This window comes from Sarcophilus harrisii, chromosome 3 (assembly GCF_902635505.1).
Source record: "Sarcophilus harrisii chromosome 3, mSarHar1.11, whole genome shotgun sequence".
Classification (NCBI taxonomy): Eukaryota; Metazoa; Chordata; class Mammalia; order Dasyuromorphia; family Dasyuridae; genus Sarcophilus; species Sarcophilus harrisii.
Genome location: NC_045428.1, coordinates 315,131,914 through 315,150,038, shown reverse-complemented (window position 1 = coordinate 315,150,038; position 18,125 = coordinate 315,131,914). Strand labels below are relative to the sequence as shown.

The 18,125-nt window shown below is 36.3% G+C and overlaps 1 protein-coding gene across 1 annotated transcript in view; it reads right to left on the bottom strand.

The window, feature by feature from the left end:
• Window positions 1-18,125, bottom strand: part of AMER3 (APC membrane recruitment protein 3) — a 64,098-nt gene that overhangs the window by 11,771 nt on the left and 34,202 nt on the right. The window lies entirely within an intron of this gene.

Here is an 18,125-nt window from a genome sequence, read left to right as displayed (position 1 = left end):
TCTGAACCTTCTTGCCAACAGTCCCAGGAGTCAATTCTGGCAAACTATTTTGGCTCATCCCACTCAGGGTCTAATAGTTTGGATAATTCCCCTCCCAATCATGGTCCAACAATCTATCATTTAACATTTGTTGATCAGAAACTACATGCTTAGCACTCTGCTAGGCACTGTATTTCAAGAACCAGTCAAAAGCCAAAATGTCTGGACTTAAGAAAACATATGGGAAAATGAATACAAAATAGAATTTTAAGGAGTCATCTCTACCTAAACAACTAAGGATCCAGAATGCAATGCAAAAAAAAAAATAGAAGAAACCAATAAAATGGGAAAGGGAAGAAATCTCTTCAAGAAAATTAGAGATATTAAGGGAATATTTCAAGCAAAATGGGCATGATAAGAGACAAAATGGTAGGTACTTAGCAAAAATAGAAGATATTAAGAAGAGGTGGTAAGAATACACAGAAGAATTACACAAGAAAGATCTGAACATCACCAATAACCACCAATAAACACAATAATTATGTGGTTACTAAAATAGAGCCAGATATCCTGCTGAATAAAGTCAAATGAGCTTTAAAAAGCATTGCTAACAATAAGGCTAGTGGAAGTGATGCAATTGAAGCTGAGCTATTTAAAGTCTTAAAGAAGATGCTGTTAAAATGCTGCATTCAATGTGATAGCAAATTTGGAAAATTCAACAGTGGCCACTGAATTGGAAAAGATCAATGTAGATTCCAATCCTAAAGAAGAACAATACCAAAAAATGCTTAAATTACCAAACAGCTGTCCTCATTTCACACACCAGCAAGTTATATTTAAGATTCTGCAAGCTAGACTTCAGCAATATGTGAATCACTAATTACCAGACGAGCAGGCGGGTTTTCAAAGAGGCAGAGGAACTAGTGACCAAATTGCCAATATTCAGTATATCATGAAGAAAGCAAAGGAACTCTAGGAAAAAACATCTACTGCTTCATTGACCACATTAATGCTTTTGATTATGTGAATCCCAAAAACATGTGGCAAGTCCCCAGAGAAATGGGAGTACCAGATCATTTATTTGTCTCCTGAAGAACCTGTATGTGGGCCAAGAAGCAACAGTTAGAATAGAACATGGAACAACTGATTGGCTTAAGACTGGAAAAGGAATGCAACATAGATATATGTTGTCACTTTATTTAACTTAGATGCAAAATCTGAATCTTCAAGAAAATCATGCAAAATGTTAAGCTGGATGAATCAAAAACCAGAATTAAGGTTGTCAGGAGAAATATCAACAATTTCAGAATAAATCAGCCAATACTTAATGAAATTAACTGAGAATAATCACTGAAAGATCAGAAACTGAAGACAAAGCTTAATATTAATACTTTGGCCACATAACAAGAACTCATTGGAAAAGATCCTGATGATGGGAAAGATTGCAGGCTAAACAAGAGGATGGCAGAGTATGTTATAAATAGATAGTGTCATGGAAACAACAAACATGAATTTGGACAGACTTCAAGAGGTAATGGAAAATAAAAGAGCCTGGTATGCTATAGTCCATAGGATCACAAAGAGTCAGAAATGATTGAATGACTGAATAACATTTAATTAAAATATGAGTTGTTCATGTGGAAAAAGCAAAGGTAACTAGTAGACTGCCTGAGTGCTCCATTGTGCCCTCATAATGTCAAGAGAAAAATAAGGCAGGCCCCCAGCATGTTAGGTAGATTCCCGGTGGAATATTCATGAAAGAGTAGGAGGGAAAGATACCTGGAATGAGCAGGTGTGAGTGTACTAGTACCAAAAACACTGAAGGCAACAGCAGCAGTGGGAAGATCACATATTTATTTGATTATTGAGCACCTAACTAAATGTGTATGTTTTTTTTTATTACACTGTTTTGCATTGTCAATTAACCTTTCATTTATGTCTCCCTTAAGATCACAGGACTTTTAAGAGGGCAGCTAGATTTTATATCCTTAGAGTCTTACTTGAATAAAATAGAGAAAGAGAAGATCAACGAATTGGACTTACAACTTTAAAAGCTAGAGAAAGACCAAATTAAAACCCCCCAATCAAATACTAAACTTGAAATTGTAAAATTGAAAGGAGAAATTAATAATACTGAAAGTAAAAAAACTATTGAAGAGGGCAGCTAGGTGGCTCAGCAGATAGAATCCAGGCCTAAAGTCAGAAAGTCAACTTTAACTAGCTATGTGATCCTGGGCAAGTCATTTAACCCCAGTTGCCTTGTTTTTTTCATCTGTAAAATGGGCTAGGGAAAAAAAGGCAAACCACTCCAGTATCTTTGCCAAGCATACCCCTGAAAAGCCAGACATGATTGAAACAACTGAACAACAGCAAGCATCTAGAAATGTAAGCTGTTTAAAAAAAAATAGGGCTTTTAGAGAGATGAAGAGGATGCTTGGAGAGCATCCAAATGAACTCCTTCATTTTACTTATAGGAAAACTGAGGCATAACTGGTAAAAAGCAGACCTGAGGGCTAACTAATTCCTATACTGTGCTCCTTCTACCCAATCCCTCACTAGTGCTACAAAGTCCTTAATAGCAGGGACCATGTTTTATACTCCCCTGTATCACCAACGACCAAGGGATCACACATTTCCTACTTCTTCTCTCCAAAATAAGAAGAGAAACAGAGAAAGACTGAAACCACAATATGGAGGAACCCAGACTTTGCACTCTGCTACTAGGGTGAGTTATTTATGGTTTTGGTCCAGTGGGAAGAGGAATACTTGTCTAATAGCCCCAAGTGTCCTTTCCTACCAAATCTAAGCTCTCAGGCCTTACACTTAATGCTTTTAAGTAATTCTGAAGGATAAAAGAAGTACTAATTAGAATGCCTTTCAGGAAATTCCAAATTCATTTCTATTCTGAAGGAAATCTAAACTATGGAATAGTTCTCAATCTGAATCTTTAGGATTTCATGGAAATTAGAATACTATTCAGTGCTCCTAGCCCCACAAGGAGAAAAGTTACTGTGAATTCATTATTTGTTTTCTAAATTTCATTTATGAGCTTCTGTAAGTCTCTCTCTCTCTCTCTCTCTTTTTTTTTTTTGTACAGGCACACCTTGTTTCACTGTACTTTGTTTTATGTTTTATAGATAGTAGCTTTTTGACAAATTGAAAGTTTGTGTCAATCCTGCAATGACCAAGTCAATTGGTGCCATTTTTCAAATAGCATGTGTTTACATCGTATCTGTGTCACATTTTGTTCATTCTTGTGATATTTTAAACTTTTTCATTTTTATTATATCTATTATAATCATCTAAGATCAGTGATCTTTGATGTTACTATTATAATTGTTTTGAAAGACTACAACCATACCTATATAAGACAGAGAACTTAAATGATAAATGTGGTATGTTTTCTGACTGCTCTACCTGCTGGCTGTTCCCCAGTCTCTCTCCCTTTCCTCAGACCTCTCTATTCCCTGACTTACAACAATATTAAAATCATGCCAGTTAATAATCATACAATGGCCTTTAAGTGTTCAAGTGAAAGGAAGAGATCATCTATGCACCAAACTTTATTGTTGTCTTATTTTAAGAAATTCCCCCAACAACCCCAAAATTCAACCACCACTATCCTGATTAGTCAGCAGCTATCAACACTAAGGCAAGTAAAAAGACTAGGACTCACTGAAGACTCAGATAACAGTTATCATCTTTTAGCAATAAAATATCTTTATTTAAGTTACATGTATATATAATTTTCAAGTATAATACTATTGCATACAATGTATTATTGAATAATGTAAACACAACTTTTATTTGCACCAGGAAATAGAAAAATTCATGTGACTTCCTTTTTTGCAACATTCACTTTATTGCAGTGGTCTGGAACCAAATCCACAGTATCTCCAAGGTATGCCTGTATTTTCTTTGGAATGGAATAAAAGTTATTCTATACCTAATGAATTCATTGTGACTTTGAATGCTATATGGGAATCTGGAGAACCCTTTAATCTACAGATGGAAAGCCACGAGTTATACTTGGAGATTCAATCAGAATAACCTCTAAGCATAACAACCATAAGAAAAAATAATATTGGGGATGGTCACCAAGATAGAAACAATTATAAAAATTCAGAGCTTGGGCAACTAGGTGGTGCAATGAAGAGGAAGCTGGACCTGAAAGTCAAAAAGACTGGAGTCCAAATATTAACTCTTATTAGCTAACTTTAGGCAAGTCTGTTTGCTTCAGTTTCCTAGTCTGTAATAATACCTACCTTCCAGAATTGTTGGGAGAATCAAATGAGATAATTGTTGAGCACTTAGCAGTATCTGGCACATAGTAATTACACTATATAAATGTTAGCTATCACTTAAGCCATGGACTACAAGTTACATATTAATTTCTTCGCTTCTAATTACATGCCAGTTCTTAAAAAAAAAATTAAGAGAATAATGTTAATTTTCAATTTTGTTGTTGAGTCATTTCAATTGTGTCCAACTCTTCAAGGCTCCATTTTTGTGGTTTTCATGGTAAAGATACTGGAGAGATTGCCATTTCCTTCCCCAGCTCATTTTATGCATAAGGAAACAGGATTAAATGATTTGCCAGGGTCACATAGCTAGTAAATGTCTGAGGCCAGCTTTAAACTCATGAAGATGAGTCTTCCTGACTCTAGGTCCAAAATTCTAATCACTGGGCTAGCTAGCTGCCCCACTTTATTGTCTCCCTGGAAGGGAATCAAATCCCAGTTTCCTGTATGACAGGTGTAGATACCACTATATTAAGGAGTATAATTTGCAATAGGAGGTGATTATTTTAAATATATATAATGGCTTATCATGTCCTCAGAGATCATTAACTAGTATTTCTTTGTAACTGTAAACATTAATAAATTACCATGCTTTGACTTATAAGCAAAAAAAAAAAAAAAATTCTCACTTTCATTTACTTGTTGAGTCAGAGAAAAGTTGATCTGTAGAAAAAATATCCTTTACTCTCCATTACTTTAATTGCAGATTTATTTGATCTGCATTTGCTAAATTTCAACAAGGAACATAAAATAGAACTCCACAAGCCATTGAAGTTAGAAGGGAATCAAAGACCAGCCAGTTCAATTATGAGGAAATAAGACCTCTTTCCATTAAGTGATTTGCCAAAAGTTACACAGGAAATTATTGTTAGCACTAAGATTGGAACCAGTTTCCCTACTCCAGAGTTCATTATATGATGGAAGAGAGAAGAGGATAAATCAATCCCTGACTCAAGTTTACAGGCAAGTTGGAGATTCCAATAAACGATACATGAAATAATCAAACAATGCTAGACATAATATGACCAAATACTTGAGTGATGAAGTACTAATTATAATGTACATGGAAATTCAGAGAAAAGAGGGATCAGTGTAGGAGAGAGAAGCCTAGAATATAGAGATAGGAAAGAAAGGTAGGGCATTCTTAGTAGGGAGACTAGCATGAGCAAAGGCACAGAGTTGGAAGTGAGTATGGCATGTGCAGTGTCAATGAAGAAACTAGCATAAATGAAATAGATGAAGGAAGGAAGGAAAAAAAAGAAGGAATAAGGATTTTTACTATGTGATGGGCATTGGGCTAAACACTTAACAAATATTATTCATTTGATCCTCATCATAGCCTTGGGAGATAAATGCTATTATAATCCCCATTTTATAGTTGAGGAAACTGAGACAGACAGAGGTTAAGTCATTGGTCTCTGGTCACACAACTAATAAGTATCTTAAAGCCAAGTTTGAACTTATTTTTCCTGATTCCAGGCCCAACATTTTATTGACTATGATACCTAACTGCCCATTTTACTTACTTATGATTATTAGAGAACAGTGAGAAATAAGATAAGTCTAGATTTTAGCACAGTGCCTGGCTCATTGTAAGCCTTATTGATGTTTATTAATCCACTAATTGATAAGGAGAGTGGAGCCTGAGTAGGGATTGTGTGAAATCTTGACATAGGAAATTTTTAAAAATGTAATTGTTAAATAGGGGGGGGTTGCCAAGCAAATAGTCACTCAAAAAGTAGAGTTGGCTTCCCTTTAGGTACTATTGGTTATAAATAAGCTTTTCTATTTCCTGAGATTCTGAAGAATATAGATCTAAAATTCTGTCATCATATAATTTTATGACTAGACTCCTTCTCCCAAACCAAGTTCATTCTGTGTAATATAAACAGAGGAAATGGACTGACATTCATGGGGAGTGGATTAAAGACAGATAAGACCCTATCTAGAGATAGTTCAATCACAAAAGACTCTCTTCATTAAAATACCAAATAAGCAAGCAATTTAATTCTTATAGATCAGTTATATTATTCATTTTTATATTACTCAAAATGAAGCATTGTTTTCTAATTCCTCATAATGAACTTTAGCAGTGAACTGTGCACAGCTTTATTTTTAATGCAAAATTGAAATTTGGTGCCTATGGAAAGTAAGAACCCTTTGCCTCTGACATTAGTCCAAAGAGCCTATTGGTCTAATAAAGCTGAATGCCTTGTTCCTAGTTTCTGTTTCACCAATTTCCTTATGATTTCTCCCCTTTCTTTCCAGTAGGTTGCCTAAACAGTTGAGTTACCATCTGACAGCTGTTCAGGTACCCTAGGGCATATTGATACTTATCTGCTAGAAAAGGGTGTTGACTAACAGACTTGATTAATGTTTGCAAGGCACTTAGAGATCTCCAGATGAAAGCCATTCTAGAAAAGTAATGTGTTACCACATAGGACAAGCAGCTTTTTAAGAAGATAATCCCAAGTCCCTGTTATTCCATTGTTCAAAGTCTCCCAATCAGGGCACAGTGACAGTGGGGAAACTTCCTTCTATAAACAGCCTAGAGTTTTGTTGTTATTTTTAAGAAAAACAGAATTGTTGAAACATCCTTCAGATTCAAAGCAAACAAATTGAGGTTTCAATACCTTCTCTGAAGCACTATCAGTAAACTATAAAATCCTTCCCTAGGCAAGACTAGATTTGGTCAGGTACAGGTGCCAATATAACTGTATGTTTTCATCATCATTTTTATCTCCCCAGATAATTGTTAAGTATAATGGACATTGCTTCAGGCAGTCTAAACTGGAGAAATGAAGAATTGGAATTGATTCACAGAGCATTTATTAAGCACTTACTAAATGTACCACGATGTTTTTTATTCATAGGAGGAACATAGAGACAACAAGGAAACAGTCTCTGATCTCAGTGAGATTATATTCTAATGGAGAGGGAAATAAAATACATAAACAGATAAGTAAACACAAAGCAATTTCAGTTTGGGAGGTATATTGTTAAATACTAGGTAAATTGTGAAAGTCTTCATGGGGTACCTAAGTTTAGCCTTGAAGAAAATTAGGGATTCCAAGAGAATAAGATGAAGAGGGAAAGCAGTCCAGACATGGGGAATGGCCAATGTGATGGATGGAGAAAGGAGATAGACTGCTGCAGAGACAGAGAAGGAAGAGGCTAGAGGCAGGAAGATGAATGGGGAGCCCATTTTAGTAATTCAGGTGAAAGGTGCTGAAATCCTGAACTATGGTAGTATGTGGGATGAGTGCTAGACCCCCCTTTCCCAAATTAACTAATCAGAGACATCTTCAAGTACAAAGAGAATGCATTTATTTAGTCCCTTCTGGGAGAGATGCAGACACACCTGGGAGTCATCCTAACTTCCACCATGTGCTTCTGGCCAGCCGGAAGTAGAACAGCTGGTTAAATAGGAAAAGGTCCAAGCTTTTTCATTAGGTTCATTAGACTAAAAGGACAGAGGCAGCTAAGTGGTGCAGTGGATAGCGCACCAGCCCTTAGTCAGGAGAATCTGAGTTCAAATCTGTCCTCAGACACTTAACGCATCCTGGCTCCAAGTTGACGAGGGGAGCCCCAAAACTCTTTCTCTGACTTTGAGAATGAGCCATGAGGTAAAGTACTTTGAACCTCCTTGAAGGAGAGACTACCCTAGGGAATTAAATAAAGTGGTTTATCTAGGTGGGGCTGGTTGAGTCCTGAGCTATGGAGTTCCAGTCCTTCAATTCCAGCTCAAGCTAAAAACGAAGCCTCCTCTCTCCCCCGCACCCCCCCGGGGTAGGCCTCGATTGTAGCCAAAGCTTCCATTATAAAAAAAACCAATCTTAAATCCTCTCTTTGCAAAGGACCTAGCATGCCAGGGCCATGCCAAGGAAACCTCTGCCGGCTCTTCCAGCTACTCTCTCTTTATCCTCACTTATTTCCCTAATGAGACTTTGATTTCTCTACTAGAAACTTTACTTCTCTTCCAGGACTCTTCCACTACTTTACTTCCCTCTCTGGAGTTTGCCACTAAGGAATTCAGCCTTTCTATTCATACATAGCAAAAGCTGACTTCCCAATGCTTACAATAAACCTCTTTTACCATTCTAGGTTTTCATGTTCATAAATTCCTTTACGAAGGATCTCTGCGTTGCCAGAAGAGGGGTTCCCAAAACTCCCTACCCATGTGCTGAATCTCAAGGGGGTGCAGGAGAGCCAAACCTCTCCATTTGGTTCCCTGAACCCCGAACCTGCCACTAGACCTCATCATTTAACTCCCTGACCACCAGGAACCCTAATCTCATAATTTGGTTCCCTAACAAAAGGGAACCCCAAAATATTGATCTCATCATATGGTTCCCTAACCACCCTAAATCTAGATCTCATCAAAGTCACTTAACCCCAATTGCCTTAGCAAGAAAAAAAAAAAAAGAAAAGAAACCATCCAATGTGAATTCATCCAATACATTGTCTAGTCAAAGCAGCAGGCCCTTTTGGAAAATGGACTCCACCTACTTATTTTGGGACTCACCCAGAATCAGAAGTAGCATGTGGTGAACAGGGAAATTCCCCCAAAAGGAGAGGCATACTAAGAAAGTATTTGTGAGAGGGGAAGGTATAAACATTCATTCTTATGGTAAATCACTCTTCCCAAAATATGCCTTCAACTCTTCTGTCACCATTCCACAACCATATTCCAGTTTGGTTTCATCACCATGCTAAATATCCCTTAAGGTTCCTCCCCCCTCATCTTTCTAAACTATTTTTACCCCAGCTATAAAAAAAAGCCTAATTTCATTTCTGTCCATATCAGTTATACTTTGTTTAAAACAGGTTTCTTGTTGTTGAGACATGCAAAAAAAAAAAAAAAATTTTCAAGGAAAGAAAAAGACTTGTGTCATTTGCTCATAAATTTCAGTCCATTCCCCAGAGATATCTTCCTAGACTTGTTACGAGCCTTCTGGCCTTGCTTTATGATTGTTAAATACTGCTGAATGAGCCAATGATCCTGGCATGACTTTTCTTTCATCTCAACAATCCTTAGTAAGAGCTAGGATATGAATTACAAATAAGTGTGTTAATAGACAAAGGTTCCCTCCTGAAGAGTTACAGCTGAACCCACTCTACAAGGGGAAGTCATCATTGGCCCAAGTCTCAGCCAAGGGATTTTTGCATCTCTTTATCTCTTGACTACTAAATTACAAATCAAATTCTACAGCACTCATGTGCGCCTTCATCTATGACACAAAGGGTCTGGTCCAAGATTAAGAATGAGATCAACAAAAAGAGATGGGGCCTAAACTGAGGGAGGGGACTCAGGAAGCTCAGGAAGACACTTATGCTTAGGAAGTGGAACTTCAATCTTCATTCCAGCACTGACTTCTTTGCTGCAGCTGGTTAACCACTAGCAGGGTAAGTCTCCAAAATGAACAGCATCTTCCTTACCTCCACTTTCAGTGCCCTTTCTCTCCCTTTCAGTTCAACCCTAACTCAGCCTTTCTAGTTTCTCTCTCTCTTGTGCTACACACACACACACACACACACACACACACACACACACACACACAAACAGCCTTCAAGCAACATGGTCCCCCATACTCTCCCCCCTCAATCTCTCAGTTTACTTTGAGCCAGAATATTGCCTTTTTAAGGAGAAAGGGAGCCTGATCTTTCTTTCCTTGGCTCAATCTGGGGTCCCAAATACAGAATGGGGTTGATGTATGGAGGAGGGGGAGGAAGAGAAAAAGGAGGAGGAGAAGAAGGTGGAGGAGGAGAAGGAAAAGGAGGAGCACTGAGGCAGGTAGGGAGTACAGCAGTAGAGCACCAGCCCTGAAGTCAGGAGGACCTGAGTTCAAATATGACCTCAAATACTTAATACTTCCTAGCTGTATTACCCTGGGCAAGTCACTTAAACCCAATCGCCTCAGGAAAAAAACAAAAAACAAAACAAAAAACAAACCAAGAAGCACCAAAACAACATTGCAAAAAATAAATAAAAGAGGAATCTGGAGAAAACAATGTTTAATCTAAAGGTTAAAAATCTGATAATGTTGGCATTGCATAAAAGGAAGGATGAGGCGATACATGGCAGAATGGGGAACATTCCTACTCTAAAACCACACCAGTTAGATAGCCATCTAGTTGTTGATGCTAACAAAAGCCTTCCTATTCCTCAGAATTTGGAAACGTAGAAAGTATACTGGCTGAAAAAGTCAAAGAATTGTATTCAGCTTCTACCTCTAACAAATACTTTGCTAGCCCTGTGACTAATAAATGTCTCATCTATAAAACAGGAATAATAATCCATGCTCTATTTATCTCACAGGGCTAATTTTAAGTATAAAATTTGGATAACATATATAATTTAAAGTAATAATCTATTCACTTTTGAGTTCCTATCCTCTTAATTTTTTTTTTTTTTTGGTCTAAATGGTAAGATCATCTAAAATTCCAGACTGACCATAAGCTTTCAGCAGACACACATCAAATACATCATAAAATGGTCACATTCTCCTGAGACCACACTATAAGTGGAATTATCATCTTTCCTCACAACAGGCAAGAAACAAATAGGTAGGGGGTAAGATGATCAAAAAAGCTTTCATTGACCCAAGTAGATAACAAAGACATCTGTTCCAAGCTGATTGTATTTTTGACTGAGTACATAAATCAATTACATATCATTAAATTTTTATCCTGTATTAGGGCAAGATACCCTAACATGTCTAGAGGAAAAATTGATGTCCATAGAAATAAATTATCTTTAGAGATCATCAAGTGTCTCATAAGAAAACTGAAACTCAGAAAGATTAAATGGCATACTCAACATTACATCAGTACCAAATGGCAGAGAAGACTAAGACCAAGTCTCCTGATTAGAAAGTACAAAACTTATTCCCCTACACTAAGAAGCTCTGAAGCTGGGATCCACAGGACTCCCACCTCCAAGGAATCCATCAATAGATTTTAGAGGGTCCATAAATTTGGATGGAAAAAGTTACATCTTTATTTTCACTAACAACTCTTTGGTTTCCTTTGTAATCTTATGTATTTTAATTTATGGATATAAAAACATTCATCTGTGAAACAACCCAGAGGTTTCATTGGACTACTAAAGTAGTCCATGACACATAAGAGATCACGCTGCTTCAATCCCATTTTATTTAACTGAGGGTTGAAGAATCAATACAAACTTCAGTTTTCTCTTCTGTAAAATAAGCAATAATACTTGTTCTACTATATCACAATGTTGTTGTAAAAGTCAAAGAAAATAATGTTATATAAAGCAATGCATAAAGTATAAGATACAGGTGTTTTTATTATTACTTTCTTAAAATCATCCCTTTCAACAGATATAGAGCCCAAGATAAAAAACAAAAAACAAAACAGGAAATAGAAGACAGTAATCCTCATGCCTTGGGGATATAAAGACAGAAGAAGGAAAAAAAAAAAAAAAAAGAATCCTGCCCTCAAGAAGTTTACATTTTGTTAAAAGAGCATCCTTCCTCTTGGTGCTATGATGGAGTTGACTTTTTAAATACTCGTTGTCTAGCAAGCTCCTATGGGTCAGATAATATAGCAGTAAGGAACTCTACCCCTACAAGAAATTCATAGTCTAGTTGGGGAGACAGAAGTGACACATGTACATCAAATGGAGAACTATTAACATATAAACTATGTGCTTCAGACTGCAAGGACTATAGAGTAAATGGGGGAAAAAAAGGCAATTTCTTCTAAAGTCAGAAACTAAGAGATAGTCAAAAATAATGTTTATTTAGCCCAAGAAAAGAACATTTGGAATTAATAGGTGAATTGTATCTCTATATACAAGCAGAATAGAGAAGTAAAGACCCACATGAATTCTTTTTTTTTTCAATGATTCAAGCATTTCAAGCAAAGGCCAACATCTTCACAATGGAAATTATTCAAGATACAAAATGAAGACCAAGATCAAGAGTGTTAAATTAATGGAAAGATGGAATTTCCCCCCCCCCCTTTATCTTTCTTGGAGAAAAGAACATAATATAGTGAAATGTTAACCACATATTCTATTTCAGGAGCAATTTTAAATATGAAATCTCACATTTTACTCCTGTTTTGATATTGACTTGGGAATCATTGTGATAAAATTGGTCAAAATGGCTGGTTCCTTTTGTGAGCTGTGCTTATGTCTAATCAGGAGATTCTAATTTTATATTAGGATTATATTGCAGGTATTTTTCTATGCCATATTCACACCAGCCATGGATCGCAGTACTAAAAGTGCAGACAGCAGAAAATGCATATAATATTAATGCTAAGTAGCTATTTGTTGAAATTTATAAATATGTTCTGTGAGTTAGTGTTATATATTTTATGAGATAATTAAGTAATCTGTAATGATTTGGTAAATGACAGTCACCATAATTAGTGTCTTGCATCTGGCCAACAGGTTAACTACATGCAATTATCTAGAATAAAAATAAATGAAAACATGGGATGATATGTCCCTCTGATTAAAGCATCAGACAAAGCTGTCTCTAGGCCACTGGGCCATAAAGATATTTCCAAAAGAGATTTTCTAATCTATATCCTTTCTTCTACCTCTCCCAAAAGCTTTCCAGCTCTTGCAGCATTAATTCTTTGTACCAAAAAGCACAAAGGCACTTCAAATAAATCTCCTGGCCCTGCTACCCAGAAGGGACTGCCTGGGTGACAGTAAAATGCAGCTTGATCCCCCCATATGTGAATGCCAGCCTGTTCTTTCAGACATACAAACAGTATAAATCAGTGCCTGTGGAGATCCCATTCATCTTCTCAGACGATCAATAATTGGCTACCACATATCTATCAAGTAGGGTATGTGGCACTGCATCCTAATAGGAACAAAACATCCAGGTCCATCCCTGCTACTGGTTCTTAAAAGGTTTGCCAAAGAAAGCTGAGACTGAGACCCATGTTCCCTCATATACCCTCTAGATTGCCACTCTGCCAGTTCTGCCATACTTTTAGTATATTGTAAAAATAACTATCAACTGCTTTTTTCCCAAGGGTTTTCATGAATAATTGAAGACAAATAAAATGTTAGAAAGCAATCCACATGATTGCCTGGTCTTCCTGGTACTGGGCTTGAGAGAGAGAGATGTTTTTATGCTCTTTCTGTGGTTTTCTGAAGCCTGGATACTCTTCCACTCAAAGACAGATTTCTCTTAGATCAAGTTGATTCAGAAAGTAACTAGATGCTACTCCTAACCAAACAACCTCTCCCATAGGTAAGGTAGTAGCTGGCTAGGTAGGATCAATTGAGGGATCTACATCCAACTAGCTCACTGAGTTCTAAATTGTGTCTGAGACAAAATCCCCATACCACAAATTTTTTAAAAAGACAGGGAAATAGAGGAAGGAGAAGAAAAGATTGAAGAAAGAAAGAGAATGAAAGAGATGGGACAAGGAAGAAAGGAGAGAAGAAAAGAGAGGGGGGAAAGAGGGAAGGAAAGAGGGAAAAAATAGAGGGAGAAAAAAGGGATGGATAGAGAGAAGGAAGAGGAAGAGAAAGGAAGGAAGAGCAAAAGGAAGGAGAAGAAGCAGGAGGGGAAGAGAGAAACAAAAGGAAAGAAAGAGGGAAGGAAGAAGAGAGAAGGAAGGAGAAAGGGAGGAAGGATGCACTGGGAGAAAGGGGAAGGGAGAGATAAAATAGAGAAAATTTTCTCATATAAAAGAGATATGTAAGGAAGAACTTTTACAATAAAAGAGAAAATGGGGGCCAATCTTGAACCTCACTCTCGTTGGAATTAGTTCAAAGGGAAATATATATATATATATATATATATATATATATATATATATACACATACTCAGCTGTATATAGAAATATAATTTAGCCATAAAGAAACAGGAAGTAAAGAGAATAGGGTGGGGAGAGGAGAGATGACAAAAAAGGAGGATAGATTAAGGGAAGCAGTGATTAGAAGCAAAATAGACTTTTAAGAAGGGACAGGATAAAAAAAAGAGAAACTGGAAGAAACAAGAAAAATGGAATAAAAGGAAATACATAATCAGTTATCATAATTTTGAAAATAAATAGGATGAATTTGCCCAGAAGACAGAAGCAGGTAGCACAATGAATTAGAAACCAGAATCCAGTGATATGTTGTTTGCAAGTGACACACTTGAAACAGAAAGCCACACGCAGAGTTAAAATAAAGGACTGGAGCAGATTCTAATATGTTTCAGATGACATAAAAAAAAAAGGCAATGGTACCAATCACGATCTCAAAGTAAGTTAAAAAGATAATCAGGGAAACTGCATTATGCTAAAAGATACCATAGACAATTAAGTAATATCAATAACAGTAGTAGCAAATTTCTCTGATAAAGGCCTAATTTCTCAAATATACATTGACTATAGAACTGAGCCAGATTAATAAAGCAAGAGCCATCCCTAATTAATAAAATGTCAAATGATATAAATAAGTACTTTTCAGGAGATGAAATCAAAGTTATCTATTATATGAAAAAAATGCTCTAAATCACTATTGATTAGAGAAACAAAAATTAAAACAACACTGAGGTGCCACTTCCATCTCTCACAAATGGCAAATGCTGAAGAGTATGATAAAAAAAAAATAGGTACACCAATGAATAGCTGGTAGAGGAATGAACTAGTCTGTAGAGAAAATTATGCATACCCTTTGATCCAGCAAAACCACTAGTAGATATATATAGTAAAGAGATTAAAGAAAAAAGAAAAAGATCTATATGTGCAAAAATATTTATAAGCAGCTCTTTTTGTAGTAGCAAAGAGTTAGAAATCAAAGAGATGCTCATCAGTTAAGGAATAGTTGAACAAATTATGGTATATGATTATGATAAGAGTGCTATTGTGCTATAAGAAATGATAAGAGGGTTGGCTTCAAAAAATATGGCACAATCTATATGAATTAATGCAAAGTAAAGTGAGAAGAACCTGGAGATCACTGTGCACAGTAACAGTATTATTATAATGATGATCAACTATGAAAGACTTATCCTCTCTGAGCAATACAATTCAAGACAATTTCAAAAGACTCACATTGAAAATAATGCTACTCCCGAGAGAGAAAATTGGTGAATTCAGGTCAAATTGAAGTATAATTTTTCTCACTTTATTTTTCTTCCTTTATAAAATATATGGCTAATATGGAAATGTTATACATGATTTCACATGAATAATTGATATTTTTATATATTGCTTTCTTCTTGGTAGGGGGAAGGGGATGGGAGGAAATGAGAGAATTTGAAAATTCTTTGAAATTGAGAATTTAATAATTTCAAAATTGAAAAAGAAAAGGATGTTTAAAATAAATAATAAATTTAATTGTTTAAAAATTTTTAAATGAGGTTAATCACTATTGATCAGAGAAATGCAAATTAAAACAACTCTGAGATATCTGAGAGGTGTGTTTTGACTACACGCCTCTCAGATTAGCTAAAATAACAGGAGAAGATAATGACCAATGTTGGAGGGGATGAGGGAAAACTGGGACATTGATACATTGTTGGGGGAATTGTAAATGGATTCAACCATTCTGGAGAGCAGTTTGGAATTATGCTCAAAAAGTTATTAAAATGTGCATACCTTTTGATCCAGCAGTGTTACTACTGGGCTTATACTAGAGATTTTTAAAAAAGGGGAAAAGACCCATATGTACAAAAATGTTTGTGGCAGCCTTCCTTGTAGTGGCAAGAAACTAGACACTGAGTGGATGCCCATCAGTTGGAGAATGGTTGAATAAGTTATGGTGTATGAATATTATGGAATATTATTGTTCTGTAAGAAATGATCAGCAAGAGGATTTCAGAAAGGCCTGAAGAGACTTACATGAACTGATGCTGAGTGAAATGAGCCGAACCAGGAGATCATTATACATGGTAACAACAATACTATATGATGATCAATTCTGATGGACGTGGCTCTTTTCAACAATGAAGTGATTCAAACCAGTTCCAATTGTTCAGTGATGAAGAGAGTCATCTACACCCAGAAAGAGGACCGGGAGAACTGTCTCATTCTTTCTTTTGTTGATTTCTTGCATTTTATTTTGCTTCTCTATTTTTTTTTTTACTGGTTTGATTTGATTTTTCTTGTGCAGCACAATAATTGTGTAAATATGTATGCATATATTGGATTTAACATATATTTCTACCATGTTTAACATATATTGGATTACTTGCCATCTAGGCAAGAGCGTGGAGGAAAGGGGGGAAATTGGAACACAAGGTTTTGTAAGGGTTAATGTTGAAAAATTATCCATGCATATGTTTTGAAAAACAAAAAGCTTTAATTTAAAAAAAATTAAACTATGCCTGTTCAGAAGTGCACTTGGAATGAGATGTGCAGGTTTTGTCCTTGGACAGTGAGTATGATATATGAAGAGATACAATAATGTGGTATATTATAATAGCCAAGTAATAAGACAACTATGTGGTACAGTAGAAAGAAAATGCCACCTGGAGTCAGAAAGAGACCTGAGTTCAAACCTTTAGTAGCCTCAGGTACCTATTAGCTGTGTGATCTTGGGCAAGTCATTTAACCTCTAATTGCCTCAGTTTTCTCAGCTGTAAAATGGGATAAATAATTGTACCTTCTTCCAGGATTGTTACAAGGTTCAAATCAAATAATTGCAAAGTGCTTAGCACAGTGCCTGTCACATCATTAATGCTATATATACATTAGTGATTACTATCAGCATTATGAGTAGCATTAATGTTAGTGTTGGTATTAATTATTAAAGGATGCAAAGTCTGATAACACACCTGGAGGTTTAAAGTGCATTGTAATGGTCAAGCTCCCATTCTCTCTTTGTCCTTTGTTTGATAGAGAATGTGACAACATACTATCTGGGACTAGTCTGGTGAAGGTAAGGCTACAATGAAGGGGAAATGAGCCTTGGAAAAGGATAATAATAAAGTATTATCACTGTTGCTGAAAAACAAAGGCATTACAGACTCCAAAGAAATGGGGATTGGAGCTTACATATCCCTAGTTGGCATTGGATCTTTATAAGAGGGACTCAGGAGCTGGAGCTGAGATAAGGGGATTAAATTACAGGGTGGTATGAGGAAACTGGAGAGGAGGAAAAAAAGAGAGAACAATAGAGAGTTGCAGCAGGGAGGGAGAGCAGGGGGAGAAGAGGGGAGTGTTCTTCAGAATGCTTTACCCTTGGTGAATAAACAGCTTTTATAGCTGCACTTATGTGAGTCAGATTATCTTCAGAGCAGTATAAGGTTTCAATGGTAGGTATTATTTATAACCAGAACTGGAGATTTCTTTAAATTAGAGGAAACTTCCAGGGAGGACACTCCTTTGGCCAATACAGATTAGCACGTTTCCCCACTTTTAGTCTTAGAGAATTGGCCAGCTCACCTAAAGGTTATGAGGGAACTTGAATTCGAGACTTCCTGACTCCAAGGGACTTTCTATTCACTTATAGTTATATGATGCTTTAAAGTTTATGAAGCATTTTCCTCACAACAACCCTATAAAGGTAGTATTTCAAGTATTATTTTCTTTTCATTTTATAGAGGAATGCCACCAAGACTAACAACAAATAAGAATGGAAGCTAAGAATCAAACTTGGGTCATTCCTGAGTCTTCTTTCCTCCATGCCATGTTAGTTCTCCAAATAATCAAAGGGATAAGAAACTTGTGTTTGGTCTTAGGGGAAGAAGTTGAATGTGAGAAAAAATGACTCTGGCTTAGTGACTGAAAAGTAAAATAATAACTGATATTTATCCAGCTCTTTAAGCACTCTGGTGGGATAGATATACAGAGACACAAATAGGGATGTATGTGTGTCTGTCTTTCTGTCTGTGTGTGTAAAATAGACATAT